Raw genomic sequence first — 13,765 nt, 5'->3', positions numbered from 1 at the left:
AAGTCTGCTTTTTTTTTTTTTTTTTTTTTTTTTTTGTAACTGTCATTTGTCATCCACAGCCACAGTGTTTCATTTGCTTATTTCTTAATCTGCCATCCTAGTTCTGACCCTGGCTTTGTATGTGTTGCTTCACTCTGTGTGTGTGTGTGTGTGTGTGTGTGTGTGTGTATTAGCTCATGGGAAGCAGGAGGCATGCTCACTGCCAAGTGTGTATGCATGAGGAGAATGTTTTTTTTTTTTTGCTAACTTCAGAAGCCCAGGATAGAAATGCAGTTAGGAATGAGGCAGGGAGAGTGTGTTCTCTTTGCACATTAGATATCAACCTTTATAGTGATTAAGTTCAATACGAAACTGTGTTGAGAATATTTTTGGAAGACGTGTATGGAAACCAGTCCTATGGTTTTGTATGTACGTGTGTGTATGTTTATAGCATATAATTACTTATTGGTCTTGCAACTCAAGTAATAAAGTCACAGTTTATTCTGTGACTAATAAAGCCCTGACATCTTGAACCCCAAACAACTGTTTTGCCCTTTGAAGCCACTGTGATTGTTGTTCATCTGTGAATGCAGCTTCCTGAGCTGAATAGGAAAAAAATTTGGTAGCATGACAGTAGCAATTAATATGGAAGCAAGAAGCATGAGAATTAAATTTCTTAGGTGCAGCTGTCACCCGTGCAGGTAGTTTCTTCCTTCTTTAGTAATTAAAGGTTCCTTCCTAAGTTAACTTGATAACTTCACAAGTGATACTTTATGAAAAGTATGTGGAAAACCAAATGACTTAGCAAAACTTTGTCATTTTATTTTCCTGTTCTGAACTGAAGATTTTTCCAATGAATGAGATTTTTCTCCAGAGTATTAAACTTATGGGAACTATTGAGTGATTTTCCCACCTCTGTTTGTTTTCCCCTGCATGATTTAGGTGAAAAGTAAGAGCCCTCTTTACAAATGGGGGCAAGGCAGATGGGCATACGGTCTGCCATAAGCTTTTGTTTGTTTTTCGTTCTTGGATCTTGTAGTGAACTTTTTGATCCCTTATGGTACTTGTGTATGGGACATATCTTTAGAATTAATTTCAATTGCAAGTTGCTTCATCATCTTGAAGTTTATGCCACAGCTATAATAACTGAGCTTTGGTCCTTAGGATCTGAAGAAGTTCTGTACCAGCATACTAGTCCATGTGTGTGTCAGACTCTGAACCTCACATGTTATTAGTTTTTCACTGTTTTCTTAAATTGTTCAGGTATATGGCTATTCTGCCTTCGTCGGTGATGAACACTAATTATTTCCAAATCTGTGTGCCAGTCAGCATCAAGTATAGAAAAGTCAAATACTTGGATTTTAGTATTTAAACTGTAGTGTACTTTTCCCTTCACTTACAATACTGACTGCCACAGTAACTTTATTAGTGTTTCCTCACTGTTGCATAGGAAGGAAATATCTGGCCTCGCTTGGTATTTTGAGCTCTTGAATAGGCTGAATCTGTTCTGCAAACTAAAAAGAGGATGATTCTCAGTATAACAATATTGTGCAATCACAGCTGAAATTTCAATCTGTGAGTGTAATGACCTTCATGTTGGGTTGTTGTTATACTGAGATACATGCAGTTCATGTTGTCTAATAAGTTTGTCTAACATGCTTAGAGGAGTTAAAGCAAACCATTGTGGTTGGGTGTTACCTCCTAAAGGAAACAAGTTTTGTATTGAATATGTAGGTGGCTTCATAGTTGCATTAAAAAAAATAATCAAAAATTATAGGGAAAGTACTTTGGAGTTGCACTACAGAAACTTATGGAAAGTAACAATATTGTACCAAGGAGGAGTTTCATAGGATCATTCTGCAACTTTTCAGGTACCCAGGAAAACCAGGCAATTTCACTTTCTTTGTAAGCTTGAAGGCTGAGACACTTAAATGGCGTCCAGATCTTAGTTGTTAATTAGGTTAATTGGGCACTTTCTTCAAACTTCTGAACTAGAAGATGGTAGTATCTGTGCTTTAAAATCATGCTAAGATACATTGAGGGAAACTTAGCAGTTGCTACTTCCAGGTGGTTTTTAACAGTGAGAATAAGGAACATCAATTCTCAGAATGTGTCCAATTTCAGTATGCTCAACATGCATCCTTCTATTCTTCTAACTCAAGTGCTAAAAATTGGTATGTTTGTTAGTGCATTTTCCGTAATATAAAGTGACAGCATCAGTAACATTTGGTTCCTAGTTCATCTAATTTTACAAGAGTTTTTTTTTCTTTTTTTTTTCCCCCAACTATTTATTGATATTACAGGAGCATTCTATTATTTAATGTTATGTATTTTTAGCATATATTTAATGAAAAGGTTATCCTTGAATGTGGCTTTTTTTTTTTTTTTTTTTTCTGGGGGGTAGAATTCAGATCATTAAAGGAATTTTATGATTAGGCCCTTTAGATATGATTGTAGACATGTAAGCATACGTAAATGTTTAAATATGGTGAACTAGATGAGAAAGTTTTCAGAGTATGTGCTGTGTTTGCATCTTTCAAAGCATTTACAAATCATAGCAGTGAGCAATTGCTGAAACACTAGTCTGCATTGAACCTGGTTTTGCTTTTGTTACTTAGTTGAGCAATAGAATGGAAATGTTAGGAGTATTTTGTTCTTGAAGGGGTGGTTATTCAGGTAGCATAGACATCACCTTGCTTTTTGCAAGCGTGTTTCCTTAATGATAAATTGGAAGTGAAATAAGTGATGAGGGTTGCAGAATGGTTGTTATTTTCACATTATGAAGAAAGAATCATTGCGCCTCAGCTTACATCAAGGAAGTGTGGTACAAAATCCAAAGTATTAAAAAAAAGGCAGCTTTTTGGTAGCCCTTTATGTAGAGTGAGATTGTTGCTGCTGAAGTGTTCTTTGGTCAAAAAGTGTTTAGGTGAGGTCGTGGAAGAGAAGTCCTAGGGTGCCGGTACTCAGAGGTGCTGCTGCTTTTACTGGAGATTGGCAATATTTTTTGATGCTTATTCTTCTGTCTGTCTTCTATTCCCATGGAGCTGCCTGTTTGACTGGGATTAAAAGTGGTATCCTGGGCTGTTGGTATGACTAGAGAGAGCCATTCTTTATTCTTTTGACCTCTAAAATCTCTCTTGATATGTTTTGTTTTTATTGTTTTTAAAATACACCTGCAGTGCAGTTTTTGGTTGTTTTTTTTTTTTTTTCTTAAATAACAATCTGGATGGAGATTTGAGAGCATTAAATGTGATTGAACACACAAAGGTTGCAGATGATACGAAACACAGATGCTACTGTAGCAAAATGCACAGTGTATTTCGATTGCCTGCGTGTTTATCAGTTGCATCCCAACGAATTTCTGTTGGAAAAGATATGTAACTGACAAACTATTTTATGGCATCTTACAGATAATCACAGAATGTAATCTGAAGTAAAACTTACCTATTAAAACACTCCTTAAAAATATTTAAACAACACTGGTGGAAAGTGCAATGAAATAAGTTGCAAAAAGTCAATCCACGTTCTTACTTGGGAGTACTTGTAAATGCTGTGAGGTATGCAAGTAACACGTGCTTTGGGAATGTCTGGCTTCTATTTGTGCCAGTCATTAAGGCATTTGCTGAAGCATGAGTGCTGAAGTACCTCTTTATGTAAATACAGGTTGTTTACTCTTACACTTTACTGTACAAACACTTAAACTTTGTTTTGTAATGCATTTTTTTCACTGTAGTGTACATAAGTTCAAGAACTAGAAACTTTCATTCATTAATCATTTCTCTAAGCTGATAGTGAGAGCAGCCATGTATGTTGTGGAATTCCAGTCCCTTTTGCTATTTAGTCTCTTTTTCCTTGACTTGAGAATTCTGTATATTTTGGGTAGAGAGAAGTGTGGCTTTCCAGAAGCTGTTCAGTCAGAGTTAGAGGCAGATAGCCCCTGGGAGAGCTTCAGGTGCCTCTGTGTGAAGCTGAAAGCCTGCTTTTCTGTGTCTGGAGTACATCCTGCCTTCTTCATAGGCTCCTTGGCAAGACTTCGAAAGGAAAACCTTTCAGAGCTGCTTCCTTTTGTGTATGAGTTAACTATACAGAGATGGTATGATTTTTAATTAAAAGGTAACTATTCTATAGCATGAGGAAGATATTTAGACAAGTTTGAAATGAGGAGATCTCTTGAAATAGTTCAAGATAAGAATTAAGATTTTGTCCTGCCAATATGGATATATTATTAATATTCCATTTTGTTCATTAAGAAATTGGAATATCATTTGTAGCTCTAAAGTACTTTGGGGGTTTTTTTAGGCTTAAATGTTAACGTTTTTACTCTTCTGTTTGTCTAATCCTTCCCATAACATTTTTTTTAAGGAATTTATCTGTATCTTTAACTTTCTGTATAATTCTTATTGCAAGATTCACCTCCTACAGGCAGGTGAACATAACGGAAGAATTAGGATGCTAAGCTATCTATGCAACCATGCAGAGGTAGAATAAGAAATACCTGGATGGCTGTGGGGTCTTGATGAAGGTGTCAAGCTGCATAGCAGTTGACTAGTTTTTTTTTCCTGGAATACCAAGTAATCCTGTCAGCACTGGGTATCGAAATTATTTTTACTATGTGATCATTACTCTTTTATAACTATTTGGGATAAAATCACACTTCAGCAGTGGAGCACGTAACTGTTATTTCATTCAGTTACTCTGATGAATTTTTCTTTTACACGGAACCTTGTTTTAGACAAGGCACAGAAGACTTCTTGGGGGAGAATTACTTAAAATTTCACTGCCATTGCATATTTAATGACCATGTAAGAAATCTTAGTTTGAGGTTTTTTTGTTTTTTTTTTGTTTTTTTTTGTTTTTTTTGTGAGGTACCTGGTACCTGGTTGTTTCTTACATGCTGAAAGTATGTGTTGAGATAGGGTTATGTTTCTTCATCGCTTTGTCATTTAAGAAGCTAGTGGAAGTGATAACAATGTCTTTTTGTCTTTTCTAATTGATGAGAAGGGATTTAACAAATCTTCAGGACATGTGTACAACTTTGTTTGCATATCTGTTGGATTCCGGCACTCCAGCTGTTCTTGAATTATTCTAAACAGTGGCTCAATGGCATTTGCTGTTTGTTGATACCTTCTGCTTCATCTGTGCAACTCCAACGTGTATTAGCAGCCACTTGCAAAGTTGGCTCTTCTTTGGGACCATTCCTGAATCTCCACCATGAGTTCAGGCAGTCTGTAGGGCCTTTTTTTGTTTGCCATTATAATATTTTATGAAATAGCTGAATAGCATTAATCTGTTAGAAATTGAGGATAAAGTATATATTTCTGGGTTAAATTCTACTTAATGTTACTGAGGGATACGTGTATTCCTGTCCTTTTTGAAGGGCTTGTGCATGTTTATGTCCTTGTTTGTGCTCTATGCATTCTGAAATACTGTGGTTCTTCGGTGCTAACTCAAATTTGATTCTGAAGTAGAGAAGGAACTTAAGGAATTTCAGACACATGAAGTGCTTCCTGATTATCTCCCTTTTTCGAAATCTGTCACTTGCAGTAAAGTTTCTTTCATTCTCCTAAGTTGGTTGTATTTTCCCGAGCTATGCTCACTCCTTGACTGGTAGCACATCTGGTCCTGATGATCATGCAGCACTATTTAAAAAAAAAAAAAAAGCTTTGCCAGTGTTACATGGTAGAAAATGCTCAGTTTCAGTAATCAACTCAAAGCTGTGATTTTTGTCTGTAAAACAATCTCAAAATTAAATCTTCCCAGAGTAATACTACGATCTTTTGCTTGATGCTAGGGTTGCCACCACACAGCTTTTGCTTATATTTCATATAATGCACTATGAGAAAGTAAAGAATAAGCCCTAGTAAGTTAGACTAGACTCTTTTGAACTGTTGACACTTCAAGAGTAGCTAAACTGGAAAAGCTTACTTCCAAGATAAGAGTGATTTATTTGTTTGGGTTTTTGGTATATGCTTGTTTTGTTCTGTGATCTCAAATAAATGAAATTGTAGTGACCAAACTCATGAGTCATACTCAACATTTGGAAGCATTCAAGGAGAAAATGTAAACACATCTGCAAGTTTTACAAGTCTGGTTCTGTTTCATAGCTTTAGCGAGCTTTATACAGTTGAGTTGGCAGAAGGCAAGGCTACTGGCTGCTCCCTCTCTGATAAGTGGTGTAAATTAGTGAGCATTGGCACTGTTCTGTGCCATGAGGCAGGATTAACATTTATGAGCTGCAAAATACCTGTTCCTCCTCAACTTTCTATGGTACCTCTCATAAAATGTGTTATACTACATATATATTGTATAGAAGCATTTTAACTTTGTATTTCATAATTTTTTTCCCAATTAAATTGACAGCAATAGATTTAAATGTAATCAATGTTGATGTTGACTTTACAATGCAAAGCTCTTCAGTCTCAGTGGTATTGTATCCTTTTGTGTATGTGTAGATGGCTTCTCATATTCTGACACCTGAAATTGTGGAGTTTTTTTGTTTTCAGTCTTCCCAGGGAATGTGTTACTGAACACATTCATGAGCAGTGGCATGAGTGCTAATGACTAGAACAAGTTAGTTTAGCTCATTGTGTTGGATCTGTTGTAGATGTTAATTTCCCATTCCATATTTCTAAATGTAAAAAGTGGATATTCCTGGTTTTGGAAAAGGAGGTGTGCGTCCCTTAGGATGCTTGCCACTGTGGCATTTTCTCTCCCTTTTCCCCTGTCTGGTGATGGTAAATGCCTGCTATGCTACCAGGTGTGCAGCTTTGTTTTGATCTGTGTGCTGTTTTACTACAACTAAGAGTTAGAGCATGATCTTAGTTTTATTTAGTGTTAGGTGTCTAATGAACCTCTAAATGTGGCAGTTAATTACTAACAGCATAACTTAACAATGTAACTTCATTTTAATAATCTACCAGTATAATGATGTTGACAGCACAGATGTCTTTAATTTTAGCAAATATTTTCTTTTGATGTTACCATTGGTGTATAATTAGTCTTACTAGTTGTAGTGGTGGCTTTCATGGAAAGAAAACATTATTTCGATCTTAGATATATTAAAAAAAAAAAAAAGCCCTGCAGTTTTTCAGCAGGATTGCTTTTCTTTTTAGCCAGCAATGATGAGATTTGTACTTTTTTTTTTTTTTTTTTTTTTTTTTTTTTGTAAGGTGGGACTTACGCTTTTAGGAGATATGCAGAAAGTACAAATGACAGTGACAGAATGAGAAACTGCATCCCAGGATGGAATTTTGCAAAAACAATGTAGAGCTCTCTTTCTAAAAAAAAAAAAAAAATCTTCAGAAGTACCTGAATAATCTATTACTTTACAAATGGAAGCTGTAAATACAGAAATTGGAAAGTGATTCCTGTCATGTGATCTGTACAGAATGGGCAAGGGCAACACTGCAGTAGAATGTCCCATTCTTTTGTAGTAATTTCAAGAAGAATGCTGAAAATTTGACAAAAAAAAGCTGATGAAATAACATTTCAGAATGATCTATTTAGAATTCAGTCTTGGTGGTTAGTCAAAATGAAGTCTTGGAAGGTAGCCTAATTCATCTCTCCCTGGGGGTTAGAAATATTCAGAAGCTTTTTGATTTTGAAGTAGAAAATTGTTTAGTTTAAGGGGTGTGACACAGCCTGGTGCTCCACTTGAAAAAGAGAAAGCTAACACCTATCTCACTGAGGAGTCTTTTCTATATGTAATCACAGAAGTATAAATGAATTGAGAAATGTATTCCTCTGTAATCTAAACAGGTATTATTAATTTTGATAGAAAGAACACGCAAACTTAATCGTCATACTTAGATGTAGAATGGGACCTTTAGAGTAAGCTACCAATAGAACTATGGGATTTCTTTCTTTTTATTTAAAAATAAAAATGCTTTTGTCAGAGTTGTGATCCGATACAAGTGCAACTGAATGAAATATGGACTGTCTAAATGCTGAACTGCTTTAAGCGACTTAAGTTTTAAATTAATGTTACTTGTGTCAGTGTTGGTTTGAAGATAAACTTTTCTGGGTGCTTCAATTTTCCTGTCAGAGAAGCCTGAAGATTTTACTTTCCTGTTGGAAGACAGAATTTACAGGTGCGTTTTCGGTTGACTCCAGGATTTTTCTGTAAAATCTTGTGCATTCACGGTATTAAATTGCAATCTTAGAAGTAAAGTAAGTGCTATGTGTGCTCTAATAGGTGAAATGTACTGAATACAGCTGTAGTTTCTGCTCAGAAAGGCAGTATCTTTTCTATTTATTAACTAAAATAGAAACCCAAAGTACTGATTTCCTTTATCAAAGCACAGCAGCTTGCTTGTTTGTTGAGGGGTTGTTGAATACACCTCCCAGTGGCTGGTTTTGAAAAATTAAAAAGCAAGAAGAAAACCAACAAGAACCCTTGCTGTGTAAATTCTAAGACTTCCTTGAAGTTCTCTTATAGCTGCTCTGATTGCTTTGTGCTTCAGTTTGTGCTTGGCCCTCTGTAATTGACTGCAGTTGCAGCATGCTGCATTCGAAGTTGTGGACCTGTGTGTGTATAAATATAAATGCATATATTCAAGTGAGCTTTGAAGTCTGGTCAGAAAAATACCTGGGAGACTGATGTTGAAAGTGAAAGAGATCATTAGGTTTTACTTTAGCATTATTTTGCATAGGGCATATCAATAATTTGATGCCTTTGGTAAATGTCTTCGTAACAGTTGCTGTACAGTGATGTCACAGCCTTGGCTAGGTTATGCTTCTTTTGGTAATTTTTAATTTTTTTGTTGTGAATATTGTGGAGAAACCTTCTTGTTAGTTTGACAAAGAAACACTGACTAGAGGCTAATGTAGGAAGTATTTTGTGTTTGAATGTTGGCATCAATAACCTTCGTCTTGACAGATTAAAATATGTAACTGAGATTCTTGAAAGTATCTGTAGTCTCACTGGGAGAGATGATGTGTTGATATGTCAAACTACATAGCATCTTACTATTAACTTTTGTCTGTAAAAGTCACATCAGAAGTACTATTTCTTCTACAGGTGATGCAAAATGAATTTAAGATATGAAAATAGACGAAGAGTTTATTTTGCATGACTTGATCTTCAGGAAATGCATACCAAAGGAAGGATGCATATGTATTCAAACAGCCCTAATTGTAAGGAGAGCTTCATTTATATATTTGGTTTGCATTTGTTTGCTGAGCTCACTCAAACCCTTTTTAGAAACATGCCTGCTTCAGAGTCTTGGGAGCTTCTATTCAAACACGTTTGATAGATCATTGCACTTCTTTTAGCAAGTGTGGTATTCAGACTCTTCATGGAGTAGTAATGATTCATGAGTAGTAAGAAATATTATTACTACTTGGATAGTCCAATAGCTAACAGAAATACAAGTGATGGCATTTGAATTGATGCTTGTATGCAAAGGTGGTTGTTTCTTGGTGAAACTAAATGGATATTGTTGAAGATGGAGTAACTATAAGGTTAAAAATGAAAGGTTGTTTTTTTTTTTTTTTAAGGTGAAAATGAGTTTGTTGGTATGCTAGATAATCCAGTGCCTGAAGGCATTTCTGTTAACTGTCCATTGATTAAAGAAAAAATTCTATGTGTTAACACCTGTCAACTAAAAAATTACTGGGCCTTGGGTCTGCCCAGATTGTTGATGTTCTTGTTGATTTACATTTTAGGTACAAAGCAAAGTGCAGATTGGTTAGTGCAGGAGTTGTGATGCTAAAATAAAGTGCCTGCCAAAATTATCAGGTGTGGGGAGCAGTGCTGGCATGCAGGGACACAGATGCTGTCACTGTGGCACCGAGCATTTGAGTTATTCTGTTATGAGAATGTAGATGGTAACAGATTGACTTCACTTCTCCTGAAATTGATTTAAGTATTCAGTCTCAGCGTGTTAGTAGCTGCAACATGAAGAAGAGTAAACTATGGAGAGTTTGTGTGATCTACTTTTATATCTGTTCACTTCCAAACCCTGTGTGTCTCTGTTTCTGTGCTTCTGGGCGCGCATACTGCCTGCTTTCCCATTGCAGCCTTCTCTGGGCTGCCACTCCTTCGAGTGGAATGGATCACTTTTGCCGAGCACTATGTAATGCCAGTAGGGTGAAGTGAGATGCAATATTTTTTCAGGAAAATGACAGGTGTTTTAAAAATTTCTGGGCACAAACTTACTTTAAAGTGCTATGCCATCGAAACATGCACAGTCCTCATATGAACAGTGGAGCCTGTCTCACCGCTCAGCTTTTTAGAGAATTTTACTTGAGACTTCAACTTGCAATTTAAAGCTTGATTCAAATAAATGCTGTGCAATTATTCAGAGTGGTCTAGCTCTTTTTTTTGTTCCTTGCCCAAATCTAGTTAACAGCTTAAGTATTAATTATAGTTAAAACACAAAGATAGGAGTCATCAGATTTCTATGGATATACTGAAATTCTTCTTATTGCTTTACATACAGTTGATTTTTTTTTTTATTTTTTTTTTAATTTTTTTACAAAATACTCTTTGGGAGAGTTATCAGTGTTTGCAGCTGAAATGAGAATGTGTCATTGTATCGGCAAATCTGTTAGAATCCATTTGCCTGAATTGTATGAAAAAGTGTTAATATTTCGAAAACATAAAATAAATTCTTTAATCAATCTTACATGCTTTGTCATTTAATTCAGACTCCATGCTGCTTTTTTCTTTGATAGGTCTTACTAGGTTTGAGTTCTTGGTTGATTGTTGTATATCAGAGTTTAGTAATACAGTAAGATTGAAAGCTTACGTATAATTTATTAAATAACCTTTAGTTTGCATATATAATTTTACCTGCCCAGAACACTATAATAACTTTCCTCTTAATAAGTTCAATTGAGGTGAAGATTCTCTTGCAGTCAGGCTTTTCTGTGTGACTGGAGCAATAAAATGCAGGTTAAAGGGTAGCATATGAAATGCAGAGCAACAATTCTTAAAATTTTTAAGACCATTCAAGTTTCTTTAGAAACAAAGCAAAACAAAATTTAATTTTATTCCCAGAAAATGTTCCTTCAGATTTTTAATGGATCAACTTCACTGTGAAATTCTGATACTTGAATAAGTTAAAGTTGCATGGAAGTTTGCTGCCAAAGTGCTTAAAATGTTGTGTTATGTTTTGATTGAGGAGAGGAAGGGATGTGGAGTATTATAGGAGTGCGGTGTGATCAGTGATTTTAGCTCCTGGGTGGGGAGGACTTCAGTATTCTTGTTTGAGATCTTGGAATTCAGTGGGTGAAAGACTAATTACTTTTTAAGGGCTCTTATTTATAGAAGAAAAAAAAAAAAAGGCAGAAACCCTTCAGACTAAATATCTAGTACTTATTTGTATGGAATTAGAAGAATGCTAAGATTACCAATTCTGGGATATTAGATGTTAGAATTTCATCTCCTTTCATTTCTGCATCCCATAGTTATTTAGTCACAGCTCATTCTTTTTCATGGGCTCCATACCATTCAGGTGGTTGCTCAATAATTCTTTTTATCCTTGTGTTGTGTTCTGCCTTGCCATGTTTTAGGCTTAATGTCATGCATCCTTGCACAAACACAAAATATCTGCTGCCCTCTTTCTCAGTGCTCTTTGAATTCACTTTCATAAGAAAACTCAGCAAATTCATGTGATAGTACTCTTATTTACGGGTGAGGGCCAAGGTGCAGAGGAATCTCAGAGTTAGCAAGTTACTGTTTTTTGTAAAAAAAATAGCAGATATCAGAGAGATGGGAAAATAAATATGAAAATGGGCAGTCTAATGAAAGAGGAAGAATCTGCCCTGAAAAAATAAGCTTCTGACTTGGTTTATAATTTGAAGCATAGTCCTGTCTGGATGGGAGATGTGGGGGAAGGATAGGAAATCTAGCAACAATACATAACTAAATTCAGCTATTTAGGTTTTTTTTTTTAAGCCGAGGGAAATTATATTTTTGCATACAGAAATATTGTTTTATAGATATTATAATATTACTATAGATTTTGATTTGAATCTGTAAGTCAAGAGGCGAGAGGCTTGTCTTCTGAGTTTCCTGGACTCTGTACTCGTTTGGGACTTATGTGAGCTGGTCCTGTTATTATTTGATGGTCAGTTACTTTGGTATCCTGTTTGTATCCCTTGTGCCAGCCTTAAGTACTCCCATGGCCCAACAGAGTAGGGTCAGGAAACTGATGTAATTCAGAACTGAGTAAAAAATAAATAAAGATTTTCTCGTTAGACTTAATGTGTGTCTGCAAAAGCAGTAATGTCACCCTAGAAGAGAAGCAGAAATTGGAGGAGGTGGATTTGTAAACCTAGAGGTTTACAAATTGATTGAAAACAGTGTAGAGAACTGTCTTGTAGGGGGAAGGAGGGAAGGTGAGTAGTAAACTCTTTTGTGTCATTTTGTTTCCCAGTTTTGGTGCTAATCAGTCATTAATAGTCATAAATCTTAGTAGCTCCTACTCTCCAGAGAATCCTTTCGAAGGAAAGGAATACCTTAGGGTTGAAAACTGTATTATAGAGAACATTTCCTCAGTGTTTGTTTTTGTATGGAACTTAACAACTGTGGGAGACATCTGTTTACTTCATCTTTTGTGTTTAACCTGAGATTTACTGATTCTCCAAAAAATCACTGTTGGGAAATCATGTTAATTCTTGTGGCTCAGTGTTACGCAAAATGTCAACTGATAGTTCTGGCAATCCTCACTGCTCAGTTTAGGACTTGAGGAAAGAAGTTAATTAGCCTAGCTTAACAGCAAATCTGTGTAAGTTAATCTTATTTTTTATTTTGTATGGAAGGCCTTGATGTCTAGCAGTATTCTGAAGGTCTTTTGTGCAGATAATTTCAATTAGTTTTTAACCATGTGACAGTTACAGTGGATAAAGGAAAAAGGAAAGTTCCCTACAGCTAGAAGTGTGTCTGCCAGAAGATATCAGCTACTATTGACATAAGTGACAAACTTTAGACAAACTGTCTAAAAAGTGCATTCTTTCCTGGCAACCTTTCTTTTAAACCATTTGGACCTTGTGTAGGGTGATATAAATACAGCTGTTTATTAAGGACTTATTTCTTGGCTTTTTAAAGGTGAATTTAAGTAAGAATTTAAGTATGAACATTTAATTATGTGTGACCATGTATCCAGAATTATTTCCAGAACAAGGAGATAGTTTGGCTGTGAGCATGGAAGAGGCAGATGCAGCTACAGCGTTTTCTTCTCAGTTATTTGCAGGCAGAGGGTGAAACAAGGCCCAGCATTTGCACCTGGTGACTAAGGCGTGACAAATGGTTGTAAAAGGATGCTATCCAAAGGAGGGAGACTGATAGGTGTGAAGACTATCACTTACAGAAAATCTGAATTAGGAGAAGAATCGCATACTGTTGTGTTAAGGAGCTGAAGAGCTTTAGTGACCATACTTTGGTGATGATTTTTGGAGTATTTATTTCTGGTATTATTTTTATGAGTAGACTCTATGCGGATACGGGAGTTTCCAAACTTTGAAGAGTGGTGCTGAGCATATGTGCATGTAACATACTAGTTTTTACTTTTCCAATTGCTTTTATTACTCGTTTTGATTGTTTATTTATTTATTTATTGTAGAAGGGCATTATTTACTGAAAGTTTTGTCGTCTTATCCTCATTTTCATTAGTCAAGCCTGACAGGTTGGGCTTGTGGAACATTCTGGTCATTTGCTGCTAGTGGAATGCAAACTGTGTTTAGTTAGAATTGTCTTCAGAACACTGTTCACTTTCTTTTGGATTAGAATCACTTCTACACTATTTTTTAAAAATTTGGTTATCATAGTTGCAGTTACGTA

The 13,765-nt window shown here is 35.7% G+C and overlaps 1 protein-coding gene across 3 annotated transcripts in view; it reads left to right on the top strand.

Annotated features, from left to right (window-relative positions):
- STRN3 (striatin 3) overlaps positions 1-13,765 on the top strand; it is a 56,485-nt gene that overhangs the window by 2,166 nt on the left and 40,554 nt on the right. The window lies entirely within an intron of this gene.

This window comes from Lagopus leucura, unplaced genomic scaffold (assembly GCF_019238085.1).
Source record: "Lagopus leucura isolate 7727_CA_CO unplaced genomic scaffold, USGS_WTPT01 Super-Scaffold_1, whole genome shotgun sequence".
Lineage (NCBI taxonomy): Eukaryota > Metazoa > Chordata > Aves > Galliformes > Phasianidae > Lagopus > Lagopus leucura.
This window is presented reverse-complemented; position numbering and strand designations above follow the sequence as displayed.